We start from the raw sequence: 14,985 nt of genomic DNA, 5'->3' as shown, positions 1-14,985 counted from the left end.
AATGAAAAACACTGCCATGGATAGATCTGAAAATCCGGGATAGGTACTGGAGGTTTTTAGTAGCAAAGGAGGGATTATGAATACTCTATTACTAAAGTTGGTGACATTGAAAGGGTATTGGTCCTTCGGTATGCAGATGGTTGCATAATCTACCCAAGATGATTTAATGTTAGATTGTCAGGGAAAATAAAGGATGGATGAAGGCAAGAATAATAATGATAGATTAATTATACCCCAGCTCCTTTTGTAGTTTTCAGCACCTTGATGAGTGCATACACACAGAAATTTCCATGTGACTTTACAATATGTAGGTGATATTTTTATATAAACTAGACTACAGTATTCTGCACCATAGCAAATTATTTGGACTATCTGGGTAGGTAGGAAGAATGATAACTGGATTCAAGTGTACACCATGAGAATTTATTAAAGAAGTATCTAGACATTAACTCATTTACCATTCCACATTTGTTACCGAGAGTCTACCTTCTGCCATGGCCATGCTCTCTCCTAGGTGCTTGGGTTGCTACAGTGAACAAAATAAAGTCTCTGCTTGCATGAGCTTTACATTTTTATGAGCAGAAACTATTAATAAAAAGCCACAAAATAAATAACTAAATGTTTAGCATACAGCAATGATGCTAAGGGCAGTGAAAAAACATAAAGTAGGAAAGGAGACGGACACATCGTCAGAGTAGGGTGTGCCATTTTATACACTCATCAGAAGGTCACATTTGAGCAGAGGCTTGATTAAGGAGGGTAGGGAGACTTGGCAAAGTCTGGGAAGAGCATTTTAGGGAGAAGGAACAGCAGGAGTAGAAGATCTAAGGCAGAGGTGTGCTTTGTTTTTTCAAGAAGAGCAAGAAAAAATGCCTCTCATGGCCTTGGCTATTTTTTCCTTGTCTTAAAGCTGATCTGCTTTTTAAAGAAAACTCTCTTAGGGGACAAAAATTATTTAAGTAAGCTAAGAGATTAATTTTTATACAAGTAGATGCGATAGACTGAAGCTATAATACTATTTCTTACAGAGATAAGTATGAGAGAATAAATTCCTTTCTCAAATTACACAATTCCGTTTGTGGTGGTCAGTAAAATATTACATTGAATATTGGTTCAACATTCAGTAATCATGGTAAAAGAAAATGTGTCTCTATTTCTGTGGTTCTCTTTAAAGTGATTTATTTTCAGGGCAGCTCTCTGAAAAATGAACATTCTTTCATCTGTGTAAGTACAGAACACTGAAGTTCTCCGTACCTTCGATACAGTTTCTGTATTTATTTTTTCAGTCTTCAGAAGCCTGCAAAATGTATTGAGTTATAAAATGGGGAACTTACTATCTGTCCAAAACTATGTTTGCAATTGGAGATTTCTCTTACAGCAGTGGCTTGATACCTGGTAAGTGGTTTTGAGATTTGATCTGCCGCAATCCTTATAACGCAGTTGCATTCCCCGGCCTGCTTCATCACATGAAAAGAAGTAACAACTTTCTCTTCCTGTTAGTCTAGCTGCTTAAAAATAACACATTCCAGCAAGGAGGGAGGGAGATTACAAGCAACAGGACATATGAGACTTGCCAAGGGGGCCAGCATTTCCTGGCTCACAATTGCAGGAAAGGCTTTGCTCCATTATCAATGGGACCTGGATGCTTTGATAGACAATTGTTTTAAAAGCTAAACAACATTTGCAGTAGAAATATTGTGTGTGTTATACAAGGCTTGTGTGGAGGAAATATAGCACCAGATGGATCAGACAATAGTCCTGTCTCATGTTTTGTTCCTTTACTGGTAATAAAATAAAAACTAAAAAATATAGCCATGTACAACTTTGCTTTTAATAAAGTCTCTGTTGTTTTAGAAAAGAATAGTTGAATTGTCATGAACAATACAGATTTCCTTTGCAATAATTGCTGATTTAAAAATGTACAGAAACAATGGAATGCTCAAGACATCACAATTGCTTTGAGCAAGGACATTCCTTATATAGCACACTGAACCCATCATCTCCAGTGGAATTAGAACAAATGATCAACTGTTTAGAAATATACTCCCCCTACAGTCGGGACAAAAAAATGACTTCTCAACAATTCTTGTTATTTAGGGAATATCTTGACTAATATTGCCATGCTCTCTGAGTTCCTATAAGAAATTAGATATAGATAGACAGATATTTAATGTATTATATAAATATGTATATGTATATATATATCCACCTCTCAGAAGGTTCAGTAACTTTGATGATCTTTCAGAAGTGCAATCAGGAAAAGTTTTCTTTTTCGTTTCTTTTTTTTTTTCCTTCTGAGGAAGCAGAGAGAAATGGATAAAAATAGATCTATATTAAATAAATACCTATAAAAATCTATTCATGATAAAACCTTACGGGTCCATGCCTTATACTGAAGTGATAGAGAAGTGACAATTTCTCTCTCAAATGCTGTGTGGCGTTTGGTCATCTTCAGGCAAGTGCTAGTCTCCCTTGCTCTGGGTCACTTTGGTTAGAGGGTCTGCATAGATGGGGCACAATTCTCCATCCCTCTCCCCACATGAAAACATACATTGATTAAAATAGGTAGTCAGGCAAATTCTGATGCAGTGTTGTGATTCCAACATGCTCTGATGGTATCCTTAAAGGGCCTCCCTCAGTGTCTCTATATAACTAAAAAGGTAGAGAAAAATGCATCCCAACTAGAGAAAGTAAAATTTAGACTAGATAAATATTTCACAAATATGCAAGCTAAGCTTGTAGTATATGTTTAAAGGAGATGGGAATTCCCATCATACACTCAGCATCCAGTTACCTTCTTTCATATTAAGAATATCGTATGTCTTTTTTGGATGAATAGCTGACATGTGCCCTGCAGGAGGTCTGTAATTCTGGCAATTCTGACTCTTCCCTAGAAGTCATTTTTTTTAGAGGAATAAAGTGATATAATAATAATTTGATTAGAAAATTTACTCTGGTTGTGGTATGGAAGGAAAATAGAAAAGAAACTATTGGCAGAGAGATCAATTAATAAATGTTGTGAAAATAAGAAATATTTAGGGACTTCCTTGGTGGCGCAGTGGTTAAGAATCTGTCTGCCAATGCAGGGGACACAGGTTCGATCCCTGGTATGAGAAGATCCTACATGCCGCAGAGCACATAAGCCCGTGCACCACAACTACTAAACCTGTGCTCTAGAGCCCGCGAGCAACAACTACTGAAGCCCGTGCACCTAGAGCCCATGCTCCACAACAAGAGAAGGCACCACATTGAGAAGCCTGCACACCACAATGAAGAGTAGCCCCGGTTCGGCGCAAGTAGAGAAAGCCCGTGTGCAGCAATGAGGACCCAACACAGCCAAAATAAATAAATAAATAAATAAAATACAAAAGAAATAAAAAAAGAAATATATTTTAAAATGCCTAATTGTATATTGAATATACTTGATAAAGGAGTGGAAGAGTAATAAAGATTTGATCATATTTCCATTTGGGATCGTACCTGGATGGTAATTAAGATAAATCTTTGTCATTTATAGTAGCCGGTATTATGTAGTTTAAAAATTTTCTGAATCTTAAACTGTGATGTTGGAAATGTGTTTTGCAGTGAACAGTGTAATTTCATTTTATCAGCACATGGAAATAATACTACTTTGAAAGAAATTAATAAGTACGTATTACTGCCTTTATATCAGTTTAGTTAATAAATTAACTTTGTTCTTTGCTTGAATTTAATTGATATACAACATTTTAGCAATCCAGAGGTATTTTAAAATATTAAAATTGAGATACTATAAATTAAAATCATGAGAATTATAATACATTCTGATTTCCTCCTTTTTTGGCTTGAGGACAGCTCCTTAATCTAGATGATGATAAAAAACAAAAATGATCAAAATAAATCAGCTAGTCTATTTATTCTATTTTTTCATGTGTCTACCCACTGCAACTTACCATTTATTTAGTAAAGAATATGCTTATGTAACCACATAATAAACGTACACTTATGAGGTGGTGATTCAGTATATGGTTTCAGTTACAAACAGCAAAATAGATTTTTAATAGTGAGGATTTGTTCAGGAAAATAGAAATTACTCTAGATAATTCAAGAAGGAAGGTATTTAATACAGGGAATTAGTGGCTTAAAATTTTTTTTGAAAGGACTGGCAGAACAAAGTTCATGGAAAAGGGTAACATGTTTTCAAGAAATCAGAACATTTTAGAGCAGCCAAGAAGTTACTGTTGATGATTTCATGTGCCTTGAAATTAATTTTTTAAACTGATCATTTCTGCAGAATACAGAATGCGCTAATTGTACATTTTTGGATTATTGTATGTTTACATGATTCACTATTGTTGCTGCTAGGCATTATTTCCTTCTGTCAGCTTGCTTACATGTATGGTTCCTACTGCAAAAAGATAAAATTCTCTTCAGGCACAGCTGCAAATAAATTAATTCCTATTTCAAATTTACCAAACAACAACCAAATTTTCAGCCTAAAATCATTTTCCAATTTGTTTATCAAATAAAGAAATTTAATTTTGTCTTCTAAAAATTAATGAAAATATTTTAAAAATATTTTCCTGGCGTTACCTTTATGTGAGCAAAGAGTTTGAAGGCTGCTAAAATAATAGGGATGAAGTAACTACTCCTAATTAAGGGGCTAAACTGGATGAGTCAGGTTTATGAGTGAGCGATATGTAAAGGGAATTTGCAGTCTTCAGAGATCAGAGCTAGGAAAGGAAGAAGTCAGAAGGCTCTCGGAGAAAAAGGTAATCACTTGCCTTTGAGAGCTATATCTGAACACTTAGTTGGGACCCCACTACTGCTCATGGACAGATAGTATAAAAGCTAATGGGCTAAGAGAACCTTTGGAGACTATAAAGATTACCAAGGAATAAGCATAGTAGAGAAAGCAATATAGGCCACAAATAAGGAGATATAAAATTGTTTGAAAATTAGCTTTGTTGATCACAAGGAGGAAGACTTTGAAGATATTTCTGAACTTTCCCAAGTAAAGGATTTTAAATCTGTAATAAGTGTTTATGTCTTCCACATTCTCTTCATTGTTTTGCACACAAACATTTTTGAGAAAGGATATCCACCCTTTCTGTTTTGAAATCTGATCTGGTAGGAGTGTACATCTCCATTAGCCCAAATCTCTTGGACCATGCTGAATTCTGAGGAACCTACCAAAGCAGCAAGACTTCACAAAGAAGTTTTATAAAACACTTGAGTAAATTTATGAAAAATCACTCTGTAGTTCTCCCATAATACTTCTTTGAAATATCCTGGAGTCCTTGAAGAGTAGAGGTGATGGGTAAAGTAGTGAGGGATGTTCAAAGAATCTTATTTCCAGGGAGAAACATATTTGACATACAGAATAAGGAGTAAAACTATTTTACAATCTAGTGGAAGAAGTTAAATTAAAAAGATAAATCAAGCAAAGTATTTTTTAAAATTAACAACAATATTTGTAAAATAGAATTAGGCTCAGACTTAATATTTACTTTATTTTTAATTCTGGCTCCTAATGGAACTTAAAAACAGCTGGCTTTGTTGATCTAGTGGTTCCATGTAAGACTGAATAGGCAGAATTAGAATCATTAAAGTTCCATTTTCATCAGATTTGTGCTTGAGAAAACTAAGTATACACTCATAGTAATTTATTATAGGCATTTCTTTGTGTTAGATATATTATTAAAATGGCAGAAGGGGATGAGATGAAATAGTACAACAATTACACAGTTTAAAACTTTTCAATTATAGAGAAGCATTCAACTACATCTTTCATTACCACCATCTGTGTTGTATATATCACTTTAAGATTAATAGCGGCAGGATCTGTTTGTTTCTTTGTTTATATGGAATTCAGACCAAGATAGGTTTTTCCCATCGTTGGAGAATATTGTAAAAAGAAAGTTATATTTTTGTATAGCAGAACATTCTCAAGGTCTTTCCCAGACTATCCCCCCACCCCCTCAATAAACCTACTATATTGCCTCAAATCTGACATATTTTTATTCAAAATAAACAGAGCATTATCTTTTTACCTATCCCAGTAAAAGAAAGATTTTTGATATTTGTGTATTCCCATCTTCTTCTGGAATGCTAATACAACACTGGTTTAAATTTCAACAATAAGACTCAGGGTTGGAGAAAAGTCATTTTGGTTTCCTGGAAATAATTAAATGTTCTGAATTGCATCTCCTCCTAGTGGCCTCACAGAGTTATCACAATTTCCAGTGTGAGTAGCTCACTTTTTAATTCAATTCAATTCAGTTCACTTCACCTCACTTCACTTCAATTTAATTCATTTCTGTTCAATTTAGTTTCACAAGAATTTATTGAATACTAATTGAACACAATGAACACTTTGTTAGATGTTGCACGTTGAAAACTGCAAAGGACTTCCATCTTTACCATAATTGAATTAATTTTATGAGCCAATGATTTTAATCACTAGTTGTAGCACATTTATTTATTTTTATTCTGTTCTCTTAAGCTAAATAGTAACAAAATAGTAGTGCATTCCAGTACAGATGGTTGGCTAATCTTCCTCTCCAAAGATGGCAACAAGACTAAGGCCAAGCTAGCATTTGGCAGACAGAATCACTGTGCTGAGTGAGGTATCAAAGTCTAAATACAAAGTATCTGGGGTGCTTGAATGCCGTGGAAACCACGGTGAAACGAATCACTTCTGAGAAAGCACAATGCTGGACTGGAAATAAATTAGCTTTTGGATTGGTGTCAGACACTCCTTTCTAGTCTAAATTCTGATACCAACTGCGTCATCTAAAACACATTATCCCAGGAGATCAAGATGGCAGTGTAGGAGGATGTGGAGCTCATCTCATCCCATGAACACAGCAAAAATACATCTGACTGGTAATAAAGTGCCCTGCTTGGTAATAAAATACCCACCATAAAACCAGTAGTTTTACCTACCCTTGCTTTTACACAATCAGTGCAAATATTAACACAGTGAAATAAGTAATTTGTGTCATCGAATCATTATGAACATAGTTTTGATCTTATAAAGGGGTTGAGGACCTCCAGGCATCTATGTCCTATACTTTTAGAGCCACTGACCGTCAAAGAAGAATGGCATACTCCGAACTGGGTCAACCGCAGGATCCCATGTTAAGTGAAAAAACAAGTAAATAATTAAGGTGACCCACTGACATTTCTCATAGTAATTATCAACCACAGAGGCATGAAGCGCATCATAGTAAGAGAGGCGTTGTGGGTAGCATTTAGATTGAAAAACATCTCTAAATGATTCTCATATATTGAGAATTTTTGCCTCCAAAAAAACAGAAAGGTGAAAAAAAGCTTGCTTGCTATGGTAGATTTCATTATTTACTCTTGCCAAAATATTCACTGTCTTCCCTATAGGAGAATTATAAATTCCTTCTCTGTTGACAGACGCAACTGTATGATTCATTGTAGCGAATGAAATGTGAGCGGAAGTAATGGGTACTACTTCTGAGAATAAGCTTTAAAAAATATTTCATAGTTTCACCTTTCTTTTGCTGCAGACTCAGCAGTTTCCCAGCATGAAGACTATGTGGCTCCAAACACAGCCAAGTTATTATATAATGTGAGCATAAAAAAATATTGTTGACAGCCATCAAGATTTTGGGGTTGCTTTTTACTGTTATATAAGCGAGCCTAAACAGATACAACCTCTATGAAATGTGATGCAACAGTCATAATGAAATCAGACTAAGGTTGAGATGCAAGGATAATACAAAGAGATCGCAAAACAGTAGGGGTTTCTGAGATAAGGAAATATTGTAAGGAAATTAAAATTCAATAGCTGAACTTAAGTTACCATCAAAGGCAATAAAGGGTAGAGTTCATGCTATAGAAAAGGAAGATAAAAAACTAAGTCAATAATTATAGTTTACATTTGTAAACTGCCTACTAAATACTTTGCCTCTAATAGATTGGCATCAAATCGTCATATGATTTTAGGCTATTGATACTATTAATACTATTATTATCATCATTCAACTCATATGATGAGAAGGCTTATAGAGCTGAAAACATTTCTTAATTTGAACCAGGATTTAATCCCAGCCTGATTTAGACCCTTATCTCCTGATCACTTTGCTCTTTAAATGAGGCATTTGCTTTTTTTTTTTTTTTTTTTTTTTGCCACTCAATGTCAATTTTCTCTGTCTAACAATTCTAGAAATTTCCTTTGGAATAATATCCCCCACTCATTTTCAATCATTTGTTTGAAACTGAATTCACCAGATCCACAGCAATTGATTCAAGTGGGCACATTTAAATCTGGGCAGCTAAGAGCCAATCCAAGGATACTTGTTTAACAGTTAAGGCAGAGAAACTCTTACCCATTGGGGTTTATTGGCAACTATCTTGTAGTAATGAAGGGAGAAGTCAGAACCAACATCTGAGAAACCAGAGCTAAGAAACAGAATGAGAAAATCCAACTCTAGGTCACATTGCTTGAGCCTTGAACCAAGTCTCACCTGAAGTCAGATTGCCCCTGAATGCTTTGAATTTGTGAAACTAAATTCCTTTTAGCATTTACATGAATTTGGTTCAAGTTTTCTTTCATTTCCATCTTAATCACTCTTCTCATTTGTCATTCATTGTTTGTTAATATGTGTGTGTGTGTCTCTCTCATTAGTGAATTCTTTGGTAGCAGAGGCCATTGCTACGTCACTCTTTCTTCCTAAGGGCCAAGGGCAGGCTCAAGTAAATTCTCAATAAATGACTGAAGAATGTGTCAAAGAACCAAACTATTATGCCTTGCTTGATATAATAATGACTAAACAGAAATGTCTTTAATTCTACTTTATTTGCTAGAGTGACATTTATCTTATCTATGATGATGGTAAATGGAATGATTTATAATCTTTAACTAAACTGGCTCATTACTTCAGCAGAATTTGAAATCCTGGAAAACACAGTTGCGTGAGTGTGTGTGTGTGTGCGTGTGTGTGAGAGAGAGACAGAGAGAAAAATAGTTTGAGGGTTTTTTTTTTCCATTTAAATATTAAATTTGAGCATGACCACAGCAAACAGTAAGACTCAACATACATATAAATGTGTCAGATTTGTTACTTGAAGGACTGGGCTACACTGCCTGTGACATTCTCATCACCTCTACACAGCCATGGAGTTGTGCAGCTGTTGGATGGGGTTCCGTTAGATAAAATGGAAAAATTATTTGGTACTTTGTTTCCCATATTTTTCTGAGAAGATTAAATTAAAATTTGCTGATTCACTGTTAACACACACCCTCTACCATGAGCAAACTACAGAAGATTTAGAGATCATCTTTAGTGAAATCCTTTATCTTACACAGTTGCTTTCACTGTTAAGTAATGCAGCTAAAATTTTCTATTTTACCAGGCTTTGAAAGCCCTAGAGTCGTAGAATTTTAATGTTGGTAGCAACTTTGGTGATTATCTAACACCTTGGTTTTGCTGACTTTGGAACAAACAGAAGGGTAAGTTGTTTACTCAAGGCTACCCAGGAAGGACACCAGAACTTGAATTCAGTTTCCAAAGTCTCAATCCAAAAATTTTCACACTTGACTTTCTACTTACCTTAGAGTTCATATTAGAGTAGAAAGAATATTTTCTTACATATTCCCTTTCATTTGGAATCAGGTCTCTTTACTTTTACAGAAGAAATAAGAAATAAGTATACCTGATATTGGAAAATAATCTTTTTGAACTATGAGTAGCTAATAGGTTTTTTTCCTAATATTATTTTGTTTATTCCAGTTATTTTACTAAACATTTGCTTTTTGTAAAAAAAAACTATAATTTTCATAATATATTTCCAATTTGTTTTCAGATGACAACTTCCAAAAGCCCTAACTTTGAGAAATCTGAACATTGTCTTATATTAAATTTTTATAAGATGAAATTTGTACATTCCACAATAATTCAGTTTGTGCCTTACCTTTTTAGATTTGAAAGAATTCAATAACAGTAGCCTTGTATACACATTGAATACAATTAAAACTAGTAGAAAATTTACAGGAGAAACCCAACTGAAATTATTCACTTTTCCCAGAGAAACACTGACCTATGCCCAGATCACTCTTCATGCTATGGCCACTTTCAAATTTGCTTGGGTTCTTCTATTTCCATAAATTTAGTTAGATACTTAAGAGTAATTTGTATATGCCCCTGAGCCTGTGTATGCTAGCTATATTTGTTATTATAATTATTATAAAGCATTTTTATTGAGTGCCTACTATCTTGAAGGTTCATGTGTGCATACACATGCACACACATTTTATTATGAGGCAATCAATAATGTAACAAATAAATTATACTGTAAAATAGCCCCCCCCCCCCCCCCCCCCCCCGGTAATAGAAACTTTGCTAATGTGCTGCCATGGCCACTTAAGAACTCTTTTACTGGTGAGATAGGATTCAGTAAATGAATAATATTTCAAAAGCTATTTTCACAGGTCTTAAATCTTCTAATTAGGATAGGTAAAAGTCAATAGGCATTATTTTAATTTCCACCATGCAGTCTGGATATTAAATTTATACTATTACAATTTTGGTGTACTTATGGGTTATCTTCCTAATAGTGTAGGAATTGAAGATCTTCCAGGTCAATTTGGTTCATCCCTCTTCCAATATAGTTATGTTCCAACTTTTGGGGAAAGACAACTATATTTTTTGTTTTTATATAATTTTATAAAAGTTTTATAGTCCTTTTGGTTTAAAATAATTACAGTCCTCTTTTCCTAACGATTACAATCTCTGTTTCTCATGTCTGTACTCATCTACTTATTCTGAATCAAGTAATAGGCAAAGATACTCGATTCCAACCATAAACTTTATTACAGAAAAATATTCTGTAAATAACTAAGCCTGCATCTTGAATCATACGAGTACAGCTACCTAAATAACAATGTAACAATTCAAATAAGAATATAAATAAAGTTATTGATTGGTACCACATAATCTCCTAACAGAACAGTTTTAAGAAGACTATTAAGGTCAATATTGTGAAGCTTGAGACCAAGTATGTCATTTAAACTTTCCTAGTCTCAGGTGTAAAATGATAACTGGGTTATTGAAAAACGTATGCATGTAAAATGCTTAAAAGTGGTCAGTATTGCCAAGGAAATGGATAGCTGTTACCCCGTAGTTCCCCTTTCTAGTTTAGAATATTGCACTAATCCTTAACCTTCGCAAGATCAACGCTTGCTTTTTTTTTTTATGCTCATTTGGGTTGGTGTCACAGAGATGCCACTGTTGCTCACATTGTGATCAGAGGAACAAGAAAAAACAATTTCTTTGTTTTATTTTGTCTACAACAGTCCTGGCTTCCCTTATGATTAGTTGGAAATAAAAAACTACATTTAGTCCAATTTGGTTTAAAACTTAATCCAATCCAGTAATTTTAAGAAAAGACTCAGTCTTTGGAAAATGACTGCTTGACTCTTTTATTTCCACTCTTCCCATGCACTTGATAGTCTCAAAGATGGTGTTAGGTTGAATTCAGGGATAGAGCCAACTGGGGACTTTTATGAACATACAAAGGAAAAGGGAAGAGTCTTTGGATCCATCAGATACTGGTTTTCAGACCACTGCTGAGTAGGTTTTCCACGTCTGCTGCAGTATTTGGTTGGCCTGGTCCTGTTTCAGGATTTTCTGCTGGCATTTGCTGCTGACATCTGGGGCTGATGAACACAAAATGCAATTTTTCTTCACTCAATCACGAGTTCTCTGCTTACTCAGCCCTTGCTGCTTTGCAGATGCTCTGCCACCTCTTCTGTCTGGATCCTTGGTCAAGTCACTCTACTCTGTCATAGCAGGTTCTTGCCACTTGGTAACCAAGAGAAGCTTGGGCAAGCATTCCAGACTCTATTTACCTATGGCCCCTTTTCTTCATGTCTTACCCATCCTGCTCCACCTCATGGAGGCATAAACTTCTCCGCAGAGACAGACTTTTCACGGGGTCCCAAATGGAAAACTGGAAAAGAGCTCCTTGTCCTCAGCTTCCTTATCAACTAGTTGACCACATTCACTTCTGAAGGCCAAGCCTAGAGAGAAGAAGTTAGGACATATATCTGACAGCTTCCTTTCCTGCTTGTGCCCAGAATTCTGAATGTCTGTTTGTTTCTTCCTATCAGCCTAGGGCTTCCCATTATTATCTAGTTCACAGAGTTTGAATCTTCAATGGTTAAAATGGGAGGTAAAAAAAATTTAAAAACTAAATTTTTCCTCAGCCATGCTTGGCTTTCAGATCTAGTGTCTTCTTGAAAATTTGTATTTGTAATATCATGATCTGAATATTGGTGTTGTATTTTCCTTTGCACTCCTACTCTAATAGCTGTAATCACTTTGAAGCAGAGAGGTGCCTAGGGCTAACTAGGGAGAAGGTCTTGTCATGAAAATGCAAATGACAACGATCCTTTCCTTTTTTTTCATATATGAGTTCTAGCATTTACACTAAACTATTGATATCTTTTCTATTTAAATTATTTATACCTATGGTATCAAATCAAAATTCTGAGATTTCAATGCTTAAACCAGGTTACATGACAAGATATTTTCTGTTTCTATTTGTTGCTGTGTTTTTTTTGTATTTTATAGTTTTTTTATTTGTTTTTATGAGTTAATGTATTATCTGTCATCAAACAAGGAACAACACATATTCAGATACTCTGTGAAAATAACCTTTTCTTATGGTTTTTATAACTGTAAAGAGCAAAATGATGATCCTTAAATTGCTCGTGAAAATGAATACAATTTTAAATAAAATTTTATATTTTCAATTAAAATTATTGAAATAAAATATTTAAATACTGATCAAACTAGTCACCAACCTACATTTATTAATGTAAATAATGTGTGAGTTTCTTTCTTCTTTCTTTCTTTCTCTCTCTCTCTTTCTTTCTATCTCCCTTTTTTCTTAATCCATTTTAGGCTCTCACCATGGATTCCAGCATTAATCCCAGCATGATTTTATGCAGAAAGAAGTGGTCAAGGAAAGCATTCATAATATGGTAAGCAGAATGTAGAATTAGCATAGACTCTTGCTGAGAGAACTGTATACTTTTATGCATGATTAAGTATCATATTTATTCCTAAACTGCTTTCTGTCATTATTACTCATTATTAACTTTTTCCCAAAGTGTATATATTTAAAATTTATTTATGTGTTTCCCTTAAACACTTAAACCCTCTTGCATTTAATGTACTGAAGTAATGCACTGCCTTAATACACAGAAATACTCATTTATTACAAAGAAATATGTATTAGTATGCCGTAATAAATACAAACACTCATTTGTTATAAGAAAATATACATTAGAACCTAAAATTCTTTGTTAAATCCCATTAAAATAAAGGATGTAAGTTTCCTAAGTACATGGCAATCTCTTATCCAGAGGACATTGGAGAGGTTATAACTATTGCATATTTTCTTATGCATATTATATACTTCTTTGAAGATGTTCCCATTAAATAAAATTTCATCTCCATATGTTTAAATTTTTTTTAAGAATACATTTTAAATAATTAATCTAATCTAAACTAATGTATTTAATCTTTTTTAGTTCTTGTCTGAATTGAATTCTCTTTCTTTCTACTCTTATCTATGGAATTGGGATTAAAATTACAATACTAATTATAAGACTCTCCCAGGCCTGCATATCTGGAGATGAAAAATGTCATGTTTAAAAATGAAAAGTTAAACAAATGAATGGCAAAAATTGTTGTAGAAAACCTTATCATTCTAATTTGTATTTTACTAAAGTTTAATTTTGAAAACTTGAAATATTTGGTTTTATAATAATCTATACACTATCTGTAAACTAATTATTCATGAGTGAGTAAATTTTACATATATAATAATTTAAGTATTAAAAATGTAGTGGCTATAACTTACCTTATCTTTACAACTTAAAAGAATATTATTGGGCTTCCCTGGTGGCACAGTGGTTAAGAATCTGCCTGCCAATGCAGGGGACATGGGTTCAAGCCCTGGTCCGGGAAGATCCCACATGCTGCAGAACAACTAAGCCTGTGTGCCACAACTACTGAGCCTGTACTCTAGAGCCCGTGAGCCACAACTATTGAGCCCATGTGCCACAACTATTGAAGCCCACGTACCTAGAGCTCGTGCTCCACAACAAGAGAAGCCACCGCAATAAGAAGCCCATGCACTGCAAGGAAAAGTAGCCTCTGCTCTCCACAACTGAAGAAAGCCAGCACGCAGCAATGAAGACCCAACACAGCCAATAAATAAATAAATAAATAAATTTATTTAAAAAGAGCAATAAAATAACTATGCTTACTTTTTTTGAATGAAGAAATGAAGTAAGGAAAGTAAAGCAACTAAGAAAATTAATGAATAAGAAATAGTAAGACGATGCCAAAATTAAGTGAAATACAGAATTTTAAAACTGCTGGATAAAATTTAAGAAAATATAACTATTTGTGTTTTTTTTTCTGTCTGAGCACTTGGAAATACATGATTGATTGATTACTTTTGTTGTTATTATTTTCAAATTTCTAAAAACATATATTAAGTATTTTCCACAGAAAAGAACCATATGTGCTCTTTAAATATTGGCTAAGAAAACTCCCTTGAATAAAATAAATATTAACACTTGGCACAAAATGTAAGTTGTGACCATTTTTTGCTCAAACTATTTTAGTATTTTAAAGTTAAAGGAGGAAAATTATAATTCCTAAATTTATTTTTGTGAAAGTTAAGAGCAAATCAACAAATGAATAACAAATGATCTCTTGTTCCCATGCCTCATGAGCTTAGTCCATATTTAATATCATATCCTTTAAGGAGTTATCCTTGATTCAATTTGTGGCAATTAGATTCTTACCAGAATAAAATAAAGACCTCCTTGGTCTTATTTTCCACTAGAGAAGTACTATGCCTCACCTACACTGCAGAGGTCAGTATACTTCCAGCCTAAGTAGGAATTCATTAAGTTCTAGAATGACTCTGCATTGTAAAATTATATACATA

The sequence above is a fragment of the Hippopotamus amphibius genome, chromosome 13 (assembly GCF_030028045.1).
Source record: "Hippopotamus amphibius kiboko isolate mHipAmp2 chromosome 13, mHipAmp2.hap2, whole genome shotgun sequence".
Classification (NCBI taxonomy): domain Eukaryota; kingdom Metazoa; phylum Chordata; class Mammalia; order Artiodactyla; family Hippopotamidae; genus Hippopotamus; species Hippopotamus amphibius.
Note: the sequence above shows the minus strand (reverse complement) of the source record.